This window comes from Mus musculus, chromosome 8 (genome assembly GCF_000001635.26).
Source record: "Mus musculus strain C57BL/6J chromosome 8, GRCm38.p6 C57BL/6J".
NCBI classification, from domain to species: Eukaryota; Metazoa; Chordata; class Mammalia; order Rodentia; family Muridae; genus Mus; species Mus musculus.
This window is the reverse complement of record NC_000074.6, coordinates 72,110,646-72,126,550: the sequence shown is the minus strand read 5'-3', so window position 1 is coordinate 72,126,550 and position 15,905 is coordinate 72,110,646. Positions and strand designations below refer to the sequence as shown.

The following is a 15,905-nucleotide window of genomic DNA, read 5'->3' as shown; positions in this document are numbered from 1 at the left end:
GACTGCATTGATATCAGACATGGAGATGCAGAGTTTGGAGTTTTCCCACCTGGTTTCCTGTTTCGCTTTGGGGATTACAGTTGAGTGACTAAAAGAATCTCAGAAGAGCCCTTGAACTTTGGGCTTTTAACACTGTTAAGACTGCTATAGACTACAGGGACTTTTGAAGTCCCTAAATGTATTTTTCATTATGGTATGTTTAGGTATGATTCCCCATAGACTCATGTCTGAACAAGCCTTTGGGGCCCAAGGAGTGGAATTGTGGGAAGCCACATATGCCATTACAAGGTAGCACTGGCTACTGCTGGCCACCACACATAAGTTTGGGTAAACAACCAATGTGCAGTAAAGTTTTTTGCCGAGTCACTGCCTGGCCTGGGCATGTTAATGAGGTTCTGTGAGGTACTGAGAGCATAACCAATCGGGTGTAGATATGTAAATGAGGTATGTTAATGAGGTTCTGTGAGGTTCTGAGAGCATAACCAATCAGATGTAGACATGAAAATGAGGTAGTAAATGCATAACCAATCCTGGTGTGAGACACTTCTCTCCTAGGCCTATATAAGCAGCACCAGTTCTGGGCTCAGGGTCTTTTCGCCTCTGCAATCAAGTTCTCCCAATAAACGTGTGCAGAAGGATCCTGTTGTGGCGTTTGCTTTGCTGGTGAGTCGGGCGCTCACATGGAATGTGATGGTTTGTATATGATTAGCCCAGGGAGTGGTGCTATTAGGAGGTATGGCCTTGTTGGAGTAGGTATGTCACTGTGGGCATGGGCTTAAGACCCTCACTCTAGCTGCCTAGAAGTCAGTCTACCATGAACAGCCTTCATATGAAGATGTAGAACTCTCAACTCTGCCTGCACCATGCCTGCCTGGATGCTGCCATGTTCCCACCTTGATGATAATGGACTGAACCTCTGAACCTGTAAGGCAGCCCTAAATATATGTTGTCCTTTATAAGACTTGCCTTGGTCATGGTGTCTGTTCACAGCAGTAAAACCCTCACTAAGACACTGTCTTAAGTCTAAGTCACTTTGCTTCTGTAGCTGACATGTCTGTCTGAGTTGTTCTGAGGCCAGAAAGCTACAGCCTCTCGCATTTAGCACCTCGTAGTAAAACAGGGGAATTAAGTAACGTAGCCTTTGTTCTATCCCTGCAGATACTGCAAGGCTCTAACTCCCAGTCTTCTAGTTGAAGTCACTGGAAGAAAAAGAGACACTTTTAATTTTAATCTCTATTTCTAAGTTCTTTCTAAAAAGTTTCCTATGAAAGTTTTCTAAGAAAAGGGGTCAGAGCTGTCCTCTCTTTGTCCTCAGCACTGATACATCTGAGTACATGATCACATGGTAAAAAGCTCATCACAAGTTTATACATAAATTCAAATCATAAATTGAATAAGAAGTTTACAACAGAGAATGTTTATATGCATATCTATTAGGAGTAATTATCTGCCTAAGCATTCATCTTTTGTCACTAACTCAACAGGTTCACGGAGAGTTATAAACCATAACTTTTCTACATTATCATTGAAGTTTTGTATAGATAAATCTAGGCAATATTTTATCGTCTGGTTTTGCACCTATAGTAAATCTTTATTTCCCTTTTTATGACCTTTGAGTAATTATTTTACAACTTCTTGGAATGTGCTCCAAGTTGTGGATGTCTGGTTGCTGTCTCAGAAGCAATTAACTTGTGACACTTGAAGACTGGTAGAGTTATCGTTGCAGTTTTGATTATCAGAGAGGATTTAATAGCAATCCTATTGTAAAAAAAACATGATACTTACTAATATAATTTTAGGAATTCTTATAGGATCATCATTAAGAATTAAGAAACCATCTATTTGTCTATAAAGTATCACTACAAGGCAATAAGTACATCTTCATTGTTCTGCAGAGATCTGCTCAAAAGGGTGGGCTAATACTTAGTGATTGTTATATATACTTAATAATAGCAGGAAAAGCATATTGATAGCATGAATCATTCCTAAAATGAAGCTCTTCTTGGCCTTGTCTAGAGAAGCAAATCTGTCATTAATTTTGGCAGTCCATGTTGGAACCATCTCATGAAGATCACCTGCTAATTTTTAGCTTCTCCTTGGTGGCTCCTGGCACAATTTAACCTCAGATCTTTGACCAGCTATGAGTCTGTGCACGAACTGCTGCTTACTGAAAAATAAGGTCTCCTTGCTCAAGGATGAGAGCAGCATTCATTTACGGAAAGAATTGCTGGCACAGCTGCCTGAGTAGAAAGGTTAGTCCTCTAGTCCCTCAATCTCTCTGATTTCTCTAGCTCCAGCAGGCTCTGTGCTATGTGGAGGAAGGGGAACAAGGACTGTTGGTTTCTGCAGCTTCAGGGTTCCTGGGGTCCTGGCATGTATGGAAGGGGACTATCCTTTCCTGGTGGTTCCCTTGGACTCCTGGACTCTGCAGTATAGCCTTTTGTGTTGAGCAGCCCTTTCTTTTCAGGTCCTGTCTCTCTCCCAGGCCCCACCTTGTCTCTGCGGGATGACTCAGATCTCACTGTGTACTCCTCTCTGCTCTCGCTTTTTCAGGATTTATTTTACTGTTACATATTGTATGTATGCATGTTGACCCCCCAGTACAGGCTGTGTAGGAAGGTTGGCGGGGGCCAGAGAAGTGAGACTAGGAAGAACACACATGTGTGTGGGACTGTGATAGGCAGCCTATTTTGGTTGAATGGGGCTTGCTCTGGTGACCCAATAAAGAAATCTACAAGGGATGGAAAGGTGAGCCACGTTCCCAAAATCAGGTGCCTGTCCATAATTCTGTGACATCACATTGTGTCACACAATGTCCCAAGCTTCTGGCATTCTGGCTAGACTCCACCCCCACAGTTACCTGACTATAGCCAGGTATGCTATAACCCCATATATAACCCCATAGTTACCTGGCAACAGCCTGATAGCCCAGCCCACTATAAGAGAGGCTGCTAGACCCCACTTCACTCTCTTAAGCTCTCACCTTTCTTATTCTCTGGCCCTCCTTTTCTCTCTCCCTTCTTCCCTCTCTCCACATGGCCATGGCCAGCCTCTCTCTTTCTACCTTCTCTCCTTTCTCCCTGCCTTTCTACAATAAAGCTCTAAAACCATAGACTGTCTCTGCTCATCAAGGCCCACCGTACTTGAATGATGGGATAGGCTTTTTCCTAATGAGCCGCATCTAATCTGCTACCAGAAGGACATCCTGTGCTCCAGTCATGGACCTGACCAAGGACTCTCACCCATGTGGGAACCATCCAGTGCCCCCTCTTCCCCTGTCCTCTCTTCCCTTCATCCCCAAGCCCCTATTCTGTTCTCAGCTCCTCTGCCGTATCCAGCATGGGATGTTGGAGGCTGAGAACCTGGTACCTGGGGTTGCCGCTTGTCCACCACCTGGGGTCAGTGGCTTAACACAGCCAGATGCCCACCTGGGGCCACGTGGAAAGTGTGCGCAGTCTTCCCTTGTCTGCCCGCTCAGAGCACCAGAACTCTGGCGGGAAGCGGGTTCTCTCCCACTCCTCTCTTTCCCTTACACCCATGGCCCTGCACATGTAGGGGAAGCAGCTGGGACTCAGCTTCCCTTTGAGTCTTCCTGAGCAAAACCAGAGATCTCAGGTTGGGAGGCTGAAAGAATCACCCAATTATTGTCTTATTTAGTTTATAAGACATGTGTGTCTCTTTGTATGCATGGATGTCAAAGGAGGCCAAAAATGGGTGTCTGAACCCTTGGATTTGGAGTGACAGGCATTTATGAGCCTTCTGATGTGTGAAAGAATGGGAATCAGGTCTCTAATAGAGCAGTAAGTGTTCTTAATTGCTGAGCCATCACTCCAGCTTCACTTGTCCAATTCCTTAAAAAAAATTATTTCTGGGCTGGAGAGATGGCTCAGAGGGTAAGAGCACTGACTACTCTTCCAAAGGTCCTGAGTTCAAATCCCCATATGTGCATCTGAAGTCAGCTACAGTGTACTTATGTATAATAATAAATAAATAAATCTTTGGGCTGAAGCAAGCAGGGACTGAGGGGAGTTGACCAGAGCAAGCAGAGGTCCTAAAAATTCAATTCCTAACAACTGCATAAAGGCTCACAACCTGTGTACTCACATACATAAAATAAATAAATCTTAAAAAAAAGTTAAAAAATTTATTTCTACTAAAAAATGTATGTGGGATACCCACCAGAGAAGACTACTTGGCCACCAGTTTAAGCCTGTTGAAAGTCTTTATTCACTGCTTGGCAACTACACCAGATGCTTAGGATCCCAGAGTAACCCTGAGCCTTTCTTAGGGTGACCTTTTAAGCACTAACATGCTTTAGTTAATGGTAACCAGATGCAGAACAACAGAAGCCAGAAAGCAAGGTTAGCGCATCTAGAGACTGTCCTAGAACTAAGGACTGTGATGAATCAGGCCTTTGTTTTCATTTTAGAAGGTGTGTTGTCTATGTGCTGAGTTTTATAGCCTGAATGTGTGCCCTTCCCCCAGCCTTGAGTAGGGAGGCCTAAGCAGGAGATTAGACATGGCTTGTTAGAGAAAGACTTGGTCCATTGCTCCAGCACGGTGGGTCCTGATGAGAAGAGACAGTCTATGGTTTTAAGGTATTTATTGTCATGGAGTAGAAGGCAGAGAAAGGCAGAGAAAGGGAAAGAGTAGAGAAGTAGAGGCCAACCACGGCCAAGTGGAGAGAGGGGGGAAGGGAAGGCAGAGAGAAGGGGAGCAAGAAGGCAAGAGAGAAGCAAGCAGGAAGAATGAGTGAGAGTAAGAGAGGGAGGAGGGGGCAAGCAGCCCTTTTATAGTAGGTCAGCCTACCTGGCTGTTGCCAGGTAACCGTGGGGAGGAGCATACCTGGCTATTGCCAGGTAACTGTGGGTTGGAACACACCTGGCTGTTGCCAAGTAACTGTGGGAGTGGAGTCCAGACAGAATACCAGGAGCTTGGTGGGAGGGTTGCCCTATGTGACTGATGGCCACAGAACTATGAATCTGGGGGGCCTCATGTCAGGAGCCTGGTGTCTGGGAGCTCGGCAAACTTCCTTCTGTCCCTTGCAGAGTTATCTGCTGGGTCACTGGGGTTTAAACCTAGCTCAACCAGAAAACAGTCTGCCTTTCATGGTCCCACATTTTCATATACATAAAATAAATAAATCTTTTTTAAAGCTTCTAGGAGATGTTACTTGGCTAAGACCTCACCTTAAGCCTGTGTTTGATATTCTCAAGGGGGATGCAAATGAACTGGTGAGGAATGAATAGCTTTGCAGAAAGTAGAGGAAGCTATTAGTTAACAACAGATACATTATATAGACTATAGATCAATTGTTGGCTGTTTGCATTATTTCTACTCATGTGCCCACAGCAATGTTTTGGCAAAGGGGACCATTAATGTGGATTCATTTTTCTTCGACTCCAAGTAAAGTTTGAACACCCTATTGTGAAGCTGTTGTTGTGTTAATACAGAATTGTAGGATAGAGTCATGAAAGTGTTTTGTAAAGAATGTTTTGAGAACCTGCTGAAATGTTTATTCCTTATTCCAAACAGCAATTAAATTGGTCATTGCACAATACTGATATTTGGCCTATTGCATGTGCAACTTTTTCAAGCAAAATTGACGTTACTACAATTTGCCTCTATGAATGCTTTTGTATTTCCTGTAAATTTGAGTATATAGCCAATAGAGAGTGGGCTTACTGTATTTACAGATGGCTCATCTAATGGGAAAGCAGCATATGTGATTGGATCACATGTTCATTCTCTTTGAGTTTCCCTCCACTTCAGCATAAATAATTGAATTACGTGTTGTAGCCGCTATTTTTGAAATGTTGAAAAATCAAGCTTTTAATTTGTATACTGGTAGCCATATATAGCTCATGGCTTACAATCGCTTGAAATTGTTCCATTTTTAGATACTGCTAATTCTCAAATTTTACAGTTATTTATACAAATACAGCTTAATTTAAGAAACATGAACTGTTTCTTACTTTATAGGACGTTTAAGAGCTCATACTGGGTTGCCTGGACAGACCCCTTAGGGCAATGCCACAGACGACTTGTATACCAGGCAGACTATAGGTCTTACAGGAAAATTAGCCAAACAATCTCATTCTTTACATCGTCAAAATAGTAATGGCTTGAGACAATAACTTGGTATTTTTAGAGAATGTGCATGTCAAATTGTAAAGACTTGTTCTCGGTGTCCTCAGTTTCTATCTGTGCCACATAATGGTGTTAATCCTTGAGGACTTATACCCAATCAATTATTGCAAGTGGATGGTACTCATATTTCTGATTTTGGAAAATTAAAATAAGTACATGTGACTTGACACCTTTTCAGGCTTTATAGTTGCAACTGCTTTAACAGAAGCAACTAAAACCGTAATTACACATTGTCCGAACTGTTTTTCTGTGTTTGATGTTCCAAATCAGATTAAAACAGAAAATGGAACTGGCTATTACAGTCAAGCATTTGAGGTGTTTTGTAGACAATTTAATGTTGCCCATATTATTCTTTACAATTTTCAAGGACAAGATATTATGGAACTTTAAAACAATATATTCATAGAAAACAAAAAAGGGGAATTATATCCCTGTACACATTATTTAAATCATGTTTTTTATTTTTAAAAATTTTAAATTTGGATGCCAAGGAACTCTCTGCTGAGTGTCTATGGCACCCTATAACTAGGTATACTCATGCCTAGGTGAGATGAAAGGATCCACTTATTGGCATATGGTATGATCCTGATCAGGTATTTAATATGGGAAAGAGGGCATGTTTGTGTTTTTTTCCTCAGGATGCTGCAGGAGTATGCTAGCTGCCAGAGTGATTGGTGAGACACTCTGATGCTGGGACAAAGAATGGTGCTGACCTGTGAGCTTGCTGAGCACCCTGACAATGGTGACAAGAAAGCTGTATTAGACATATGTTCTTGACCTACCTTTGCTTGTCGATATCACAGTTTGGACAAGCTGCCTTGCTTTAAACTTTTAGACCTTGTGGGACAGAGAACATGGAGACTGTGGAAACGGACTTAGAAAAATTAATCAAGAGGAGAAGTTATAATAACTCTTCTCTTTCCTTTAATGTGATCAGTTATTCTGACTCAGTCATGGACTGGTCTAGAAATCAATACAATACTGGAAAAAAGGAAATGACAGTCTTCATTTAGAGGGCTGGTTCTGGACATTTTCAGAGACATATTTGGAAGTTAGCTGCAGTTCTTTATGAAGTTACACTTGCAGTAGATAAAATTGGACAGGACCTGGATTTCAGACAAATGTTAGTGCATGTGTTTAAGCTCCTAATCTTTTATTCCTTTAACAGGGAGGACTACAGCCCTCCTTGAAGAACGTTACCTTTATATAGATCATTCAGGAATAGTGAAGGATTCTATGGGTAAAGTTCAAGAAGGACTAGCCAAAAGGAAAAGAGAAAAAGGACAGAATCAGGGATGGTTTGAACTCAGATTCTCCACTTCCCCATGGCTTACATCTTTAATTTCTACACTGCTTGGACCATTAATTATAATTTTGTTGCTTTTAACTTTTGCACCTTCACACAGGATCGCTTTCAGCAAGCTCAGCTATTCACCATGGCAGTCATTCATCGCTATGAAGAAATACATTGAGTGCCTATTTATATGTCCTTTATGGCTTTGGTCTGAATGGGAAAGAGTGTGCTATAGAAGGCTGGTAACCAGAGACAGGTAAGAGTGTTCTTGAGCTCCTCCTATTGGCCTAAGACAGAGGCATACATCAAAAAGCTGTTTGTTTTCCCTGACAGTAGCAATATAGCCACTGACCTAAGATAGGCACGGTCACCTAGCCATCCTTTACAGGATTATGGAAAACAAGTAAATCTTGTCCCCCTCTATCCCTCGCCTCCAGCTCATCCTTAAAAAACAAAAAATGGGGAATTGTGCCCTTCCCCCAGCCTTGAGTAGGCTAAATATATCTTAAGTGCTTGCCACAGTTGGACCTTAAGGACCCAAGTGGAGTCTTTCCCCTTGCCACATCTGCAATTTCCTATAGGACCCTTGAGGAACTGGTTGCCTGCTGAGCTTGCTTTGCAACATAATCCAGCTGCGCCAAAGGATGGGGTCTGTGGGGTTTCCCTATATAAATGCAGTGCTGAATATTAAACTTTGATCCTTGATCAGAAACTTTGTCTTGGCTTCATCCTTCTCTCATACTCCATCCTTTTTCATTTCCAGCCCCCCTTTCAGGTAGATCCAGTTCATCCATGGCCACTGGACTGCTACATGAATGGTACCTCCATCACAGTCAGTTGGGCTAAGGTCTGGAAGCCTGTTATTCATGTCTGGATGGAACTATGTGCAGGTGTGGTTGCCTTAGTCAGGGTTTCTATTCCTACACAAAACATCATGACCAAGAAGCAAGTTGGGAAGGAAAGGGTTTATTCAGTTTACACTTCCATATTGCTGTTCATCAACAAAGGAAATCAGGACTGGAACTAAGCAGGCCAGGAAGCAGGAGCTGATGCAGAGACCATGGAGGGATGTTACTTACTGGCTTGCTTCCCCTGGCTTGCTCAGCTTGCTCTCTTTTAGAACCCAAGACTACCAGCCCAGGGATGGCACCACCCACAAGGGGCACTCCCCCCCTTGATCACTAATTGATAAAATGCCTTACAGCTGGATCTCATGGAGGCATTCCCTCACCTGAAGCTCCTTTGTTTGTGATAACTCCAGTTTGTGTCAAGTTGACACACAAAACCAGCCAGTTCAATTGACCCCTTGTCAACTTGACACATAAACACATCACTATTAAGCCTCAATCCTTACTCCTTACTCATCCCTAAGACCTAAATAACTTTAAGAGTCCTACAGTCTTAAAAGTTCTATCCCTTTAAAATATCCAATATCTTTTAAAATTCAAAGTCTCTTAACTGTAGGCTCCACTAAAATACTTCCTTCAAGAGGGAACAATATCAGGGCACAGTCACAGTCAAAAGCAGAATCAAACTCCAACCATCCAATGTCTAGAATCCACTCAATATCTTCTAGGCTCCTCCAAGGGCTTGGGTCACTTCTCCAGCTCTGCCCTTTGTAGCACATACCTTGTCTTCTAGGCTCTAGCTGCCTGTACTCCACTGCTGCTGCTTTTCTTGGTGGTCATCTCATGGTACTGGCATCTCCAAAACACTGCTGTCTTCTGCAACTAGGCTTCACTAATAGTCTCTCATAGGCTCTCTTCATGGTGCCAAGCCTCAACTCCTTTGCATGACCCCTTCAGTCCTGGGTCATAAATTGCAACTGAGGCTGCACCTTCATCAGTGGCCTTCCAAGGCCTGTCACAGTCCTGAGCCTCAGCTGCTCTTCATGACTCTTTCAGGCCTTCAAAACCAGTACCACCTGGGTGACTTACAAATTATCAAGTCCTGCTTCAGCACAAGGTATAACCTTGGCTATCTCTGGAACATAGCCTCTTTGTGCTCTCAGTAAACACTTCCCAGAAGATTTCACCTTGATGATATTGGTCTCTTCTTATTCACCACTAATTTCTTACTTCCAGCTAACCAGCATCAATAGTCCCAGTAATGCAAAGGTTTTGCTTTAGTAGTTCTGGTATGTTGTTAATCACAGCTGATTCTTCAGCCCCAGCTAACCAAAATCACAGAATCTTCACAATCAAAATAGCAACAGCCCTGATAAAAAAAAGTATTTTCTCTCCCCTCTGAAATTTCACAAGCCAGGCCTCCATCTTCTGCACTGTTCTCAACATTATCTTCCAAGCTTCTGAACATCCTGTAGAGCTCTTAACGTCCCAATGGGTCATCTAGCTCAAAGTTCCAAAGTCCTTCCACAGTCCTCCCCAAAACATGGTCAGGTTGTCACAAGAATACCCCACTTCTGGTACCAATTTGTCTTAGGGTTTCTATTCCTGCACAAAACATCATGACCAAGAAGCAAGTTTGGGAGGAAAGGTTTTATTCAGTTTACATTTCCACTCTGCTGTTCATCACCAAAGGAAGTCAGGACTGGAACTAAGCAGGCCAGGATTTAGGAGCTGATACAGAGGTCATGGAGGGATGTTCCTGGCTTGCTTTCCCTGGCTTGCTCAGCCTGTTCTCTTATAGAACCCAAGACTACCAGCCCAGGGATGGCACCACCCACAAGGGGCCCTCCCCCCCTTGATCACTAATTGATAAAATGCCTTACAGCTGGATCTCATGGAGGCATTCCCTCACCTGAAGCTCCTTTGTTTGTGATAACTCCAGTTTGTATCAAATTGACACACAAAACCAGCCAGTTCATGTGGGTGTTTGAGGAGACCTGAAAGGATGTTTGATCCCCTGGAGCTGGAGTTACAGGTGGTTGTGAACCATCCAAGTGGTTCTGGGAATGAATTTGGCAGTCTGCAAGAGCAGCCAGTGCTCTCATTCACTGAGCTGTTTCTCCATGTTACTTATCCAATCCTTGACCTTCATAACTTTCATCTGTTCTTTGTTGCTATAACAAATTAAAGCTGGGTGTGGTGGCGCATGCTTTTAATCCCAGCACTTGGGAGGCAGAGGCAGGCGGAGTTCAAGGCCAGCCTGGTCTACAAAGTGAGTTCCAGGACAGCCAGGGCTATACAGAGAAACCCTATCTCGAAAAACCAAAAAAATTAAAAATTAAAATAAATAAATAAAAATAATTGAGACTGGGTAAGTACCAAAAACGGGTGGTTTACTCCAGTCAGGAAGTTCAAGATTGTGCTAGTGAGCTCTCTATAACAAAACACTCAGGAAATGACTTTATAAGGAAAAATATTTATTTTGATTCACACATTTTTTAAAAAATTTTTTGTGGGGGCACAGTTGAACTGTTTCACCCTGACTCTTCTGTTTCATGTGGAGCTAAGCCAGTGACACTTCTTTTTTTCTGTGTGTGTGGTTCTTTGAGACAGGGTTAGCCCTGACTATCCTGGAGCTCACTCTGTAGACCAGGCTGGTCTTGAACTCAGAAATCTACCTGCCTCTGCCTCCCAAGTGCTGGGATTAAAGACCTGTGCCACCATTGCCGAGCAAGCCAATGACATTTCTATGCTTGAAAGTTGTTTGTCTGCCTGAGAACTGTGTGTGTGCTGAAGGAATTTGAGGAGGGACTATCATCAATGTGTGCTAGAGTCTTAACTGTGTCCTTGACCTTGTTCTTTGAATGTGTTAATTACTTTTCTCATTACTCTGTAATGAGGAGGAGCCCCACCCACTCTTTGGTTTACAGTTTGAAATATACAGTCCACACATCATGGAAGGCATGGAGGAGTGTCTTGTTCTGGGTGGTATGAGCTTGCGGCTGCTACTTATTACATGTAGGCAGATTAGGAAGTAGAGAGCTTTAGTCAAATGTGGGCACTGATTGTTAAGGCCAATGCCAGAGACCATTTCCTCTAGCTAGGCCTCATATCCCAAAAATACATAATCTCTCAAAATAGTGCTAGAGTGCACTAGAGTCTGGTGAGCACCAGGAATCCAGACCTACAAACCTGTGGGGAACACTGCACATTCAAACGGCAACAGAATCTGTACCACCAGCCCCCTTCCAAGAATGTCACTAGACATGGTGGTACACACATGCAATCTCAGCTTTTGGAAAGCCTAGATGAGGGATGTGGGTTGCTGCTGAATGAAGTGAGGACATGTTAGCTCCTAGGTATGACTGAGGAGAAGCCATATTGTAGTTATGAGGGCGAGAACACCCAGAGGCATCTGGAAGAGTCCAGACTAAGCCTGGACATGAGTGTAGAGAGAGGGGTTGGGGTGGGAGAGGGGGACATAATGGAGACGGGGAGAGCAGAGAGAACCATGAGAAGAAGCAGCCAAAATAGCTGAGTTATACAGGCCAGAGGAGCTGGAGGAAGAAAGATGGCTCAGTGGTTAAGAACATTTGCTATTTTTCCTGAAGATCTGAGTCTGATTCCCAGCAACCACATCAAGTAGCTCACAACTGCTTGTAGCTCTAGGGGGAACATGTTCGTATGTGTGTGCATGTGCATGTGAGTGTCTCTGGGGTATTATACAGCACAGCACCCATGTGGAGGTCACAGGACAAGTATGTGAATAGCTTCACTTCTATCGTGTGAGTTCTGAGGATCCAACCTAGACAGTCAGGCTTGGTGCCTGCCGGGGCTTTATCTGCTGAGTCAAGGTGCCAGCCATGTTGGTCTTGGTGGAGACTTAGGAGGACGATGCAATGGAGGATCAACTTAGGCTCAGAGTTGCAGAGCTATGATCACTTGGCTCTACCTGTGTAAACAGAATGTCTTGATGCAAGCCAGGTGGTGGTGGCACATACTTTTAATCCCAGCACTTGAGAGGCAGAGGCAGGTGGATCTCTGTGAGTTCCAGGTCAACCTGGTCTACAGAATGCGTTTCAGGCCAGCTGCTGCTACACAGAGAGACCCTGTCTTGAGAAAACCAAAACCAAAACCAAACCCAAAGAGCATCATGGTGCATTTCTTGTTTAGGTGACATGGTCCCATTTGGGACTGTGTGCCCCATGGCCACTTGTCTGAATTTGATCAGTTGTGGGTCTGGATAACAGGCTCCATCTGCTGCAGGAAGAAGCCCTTGCTGTGACAGGGGAGGGCTACATTTACCAAGAGCTTGCAAATGCCCCTTAGCCATCTCCTAATCCAATTCATCTGACAGTTAACCAGGACACATCTGTGGTAAAGTTAATTAATGGGAGAGAAGAGATGGCTCAGTGGTTAAGAGAGTGACTACTGCTCTAACAGAGGCCCAGAGTTCAGATCCCAGCATGTACACCTAGCAGTTACAACTACCTGTACCCAAAGCTCCAAAGGACCTGTGCCATCTGAGGCATCTGTGGATATAACCCACACACACACAAACACACACACACACACACACACACACACATACACACACACACACACACACACACATACACACACACACACACACACACACACACACACACACACACGGTGGGGGGGGGTTGGGATGAAACAAATATTTTTAAAAGGGGATTAACCTATAAGGCTGGCGAGTTGGCTCAGTAGGTGCGGGGCTTGCTGTCAAGCCTGATGATCTCACTTTGGAGGAGAGATTCAATACCACAAGTTATCCTCTACCTCTACACAGGGGTCATGACACAGGTGCACTGCCACACAGTCACACATATACTAAATGCATACATATAAGAAATGTTAAAGATTAATTTATAAATTAGGCACAACAGTACCCTAATAATACAATAACTAGTAACAAAGTTATATGAAGATGGTCTCTTCCCTCTCTCTTCTTCTCTCTCTCTCCCAACCTCTCTCCTTCTACCCTGTCTCTCCAAGGTCTTACTCTGTAGCCCAGGCTAGCCTTAAAATCCACAGTCTCCCACCCCAATCCCCCAGTGCTAGGATGATGTGACAGATGTGTGTCAGCATGCTTAGCTTCTAACTGTGTTACCATATTGGTTTTGCCCATCTCAGGATATCAGGAGATGATAGAATGCTTATGTGATCATAGGAGCTAATGATACAGGCACTGAGATGGGATGTTGGGATGCTATCTGAATATATACATATAAGGATGTAAGCTTGATGTCAAGTATTGTTTTATTTAAAAAATTAAAATAAAAAAATAAAAAAGAATGTAAGCTTGAAACTGAGATGGTTAAGTCACACAGACACACTGAATAGACCCCTACTCCCATTCTAGGAGGGATGGAGGTGCATAGCATAAGATGTCATCATATGAGTAGAATGCCACATGATTGGGAACTTGGGTGATAGAGAGATGGCTCCACGGTTAAGAACACTTGATGCTCTTGCAGAAGACCCAGGTTCAGTTTCCAGAACCTACACGGAGGCTCAGAACCATATGTAACATCAGATACAGGGGGACACAGAGCACTCTTCTGGCCCCCATGGGTACTGCACCTATGTGGTGGTCAGGCACACATGTAGGCAAATGCTCACATACAGAAAAAATAAAATAGAACTTAAAAACGTAGAATTTCTTTGTTTTGCATACTTTCTTTTATCTTTTAATGAGTCTATCTTGTGTGCAAGATCAATTATCCATTCTAGTCTTATGATCTGTGGAGCTTGCAGTATAAACAAGCCCAGCACACAGACAAGGTAAAGATTTAGGACTTGGTGGAAAAACAAGACAGGAGAAAGTTGGAACCCCCAGTGCACCTGCAAGAAAGCTGTGGCCAATGAGCGGTGGTCAGGTTATAAGACTAGCATGGATAATTGATTCTGCCCTGGAGGCTGGAGAGATGGTTCAGTGGTTAAATAAAGAACATTTACTGTTCTTAAAGAGGAAACGAGAAAGGTTTCCAGCAACGATAACAAACAGATCACAACTGCCTGTCACTCCAGCTCCAGGGGATCTGACGCCCTCTTCGGACCCTCTAGGTACTACACTCACATGAACACACTAAAATCCCCAGACAGAAAATAAATCTTAAAAATTTAATTCTTAGACTCAGCAGTAAAGAACACTGGCTGCTCTTCCAGAGGTACTGAGTTCAATTCCTAGAAACCACATGTAGCCAACATCAAAGTAAATGGAGAGAAGCTGGAAGCAATCCCACTAAATCAGGGACTAGACAAGGCTGCCCACTTTCTCCCTACCTTTTCAACATAGTACTTGAAGTATTAGCCAGAGCAATTCGACAACAAAAGGAGATCAAGGGGATACAAATTGGAAAAGATGAAGTCAAAATATCACTTTTTGCAGATGATATGATAGTATATATAAGTGACCCTAAAAATTCCACCAGAGAACTCCTAAACCTGATAAACAGCTTCGGTGAAGTAGCTGGATATAAAATAAACTCAAACAAGTCAATGGCCTTTCTCTATACAAAGAATAAACAGTCTGAGAAAGAAATTAGGGAAACAACACCCTTCTCAATAGTCACAAATAGTATAAAATATCTTGGCGTGACTCTAACTAAGGAGGTGAAAGATCTGTATGATAAAAACATCAAATCTCTGAAGAAAGAAATTAAAGAAGATCTCAGAAGATGGAAAGATCTCCCATGCTCATGGATTGGCAGGATAAACATTGTAAAAATGGCTATCTTGCCAAAAGCAATCTACAGATTCAATGCAATCCCCATCAAAATTCCAACTCAATTCTTCAACGAAACCACATGGTAGTTCACAACCATCTATAATGGAGTCTGTGGCCCTTTCCTGGTGTGAAGGCATATATTCAGTTAGAGCACTCATACACATAAAATAAATAAATCTTTTAAAAAATTAATTCTCCCACACAAGTACTAACTTTGTTCATCCTGCTTAGCTTCCAAGACTGGACAAGATTTGGTGTGTCCAGGATAGTACAGCCAGGCAGAAATGATGAATTCTTTACCTAGACTGAAGGAGTGACTCCATCACTGTGGAAGTGTGGTCGTTATAAGGGGTTAGTTAGCCTGTGAAGCTGTCTGTTCCTCCTTCTGTCCTCTGCCTCTCCCCCCTTTGCTCCTCCCCTTCTACCATGGGACGAGGCTGTTCTGCAGAGATGGTTCAGTAGTTACAAGCACTTCCACTTTTTCAGAAGCCCCAACTTTGTTTCCAGCACCATTTCAGGTGGCTAACAGCCACCTGTAACTCCAGCCCTGAAGATCCAATGTCTTGTTCTGGCCTCCATACACGTGTGCATGCATGCATGCGTGTGTATGTGTGTGTGTGTGCGCACGCGCGCGCACGAGCGCATACACACACAAAACATACACTCACACACACATTCACATACATGCACACAGTCAAACACACACACTCACACACAAACATGCACACTCTTTTCTAGAATATATACTCTCAAATACATACACACACTCATGCAAACATACACACATTCTCACATACACAGGCAACACACATATACACACAGAAACACACATACAAACACACTAACAAACACACAATCT

General features: G+C 43.2%; 1 long non-coding RNA gene across 1 annotated transcript; it reads left to right on the top strand.

Annotated features, from left to right (window-relative positions):
* Positions 1-626: 626 nt before the first annotated feature.
* On the top strand, positions 627-8,100 carry Gm39196. Its single transcript, XR_870509.1, has 3 exons — positions 627-663; positions 2,017-2,252; positions 7,557-8,100. It is a non-coding gene; the product is annotated as a predicted gene, 39196 (long non-coding RNA).
* Positions 8,101-15,905: the final 7,805 nt, after the last annotated feature.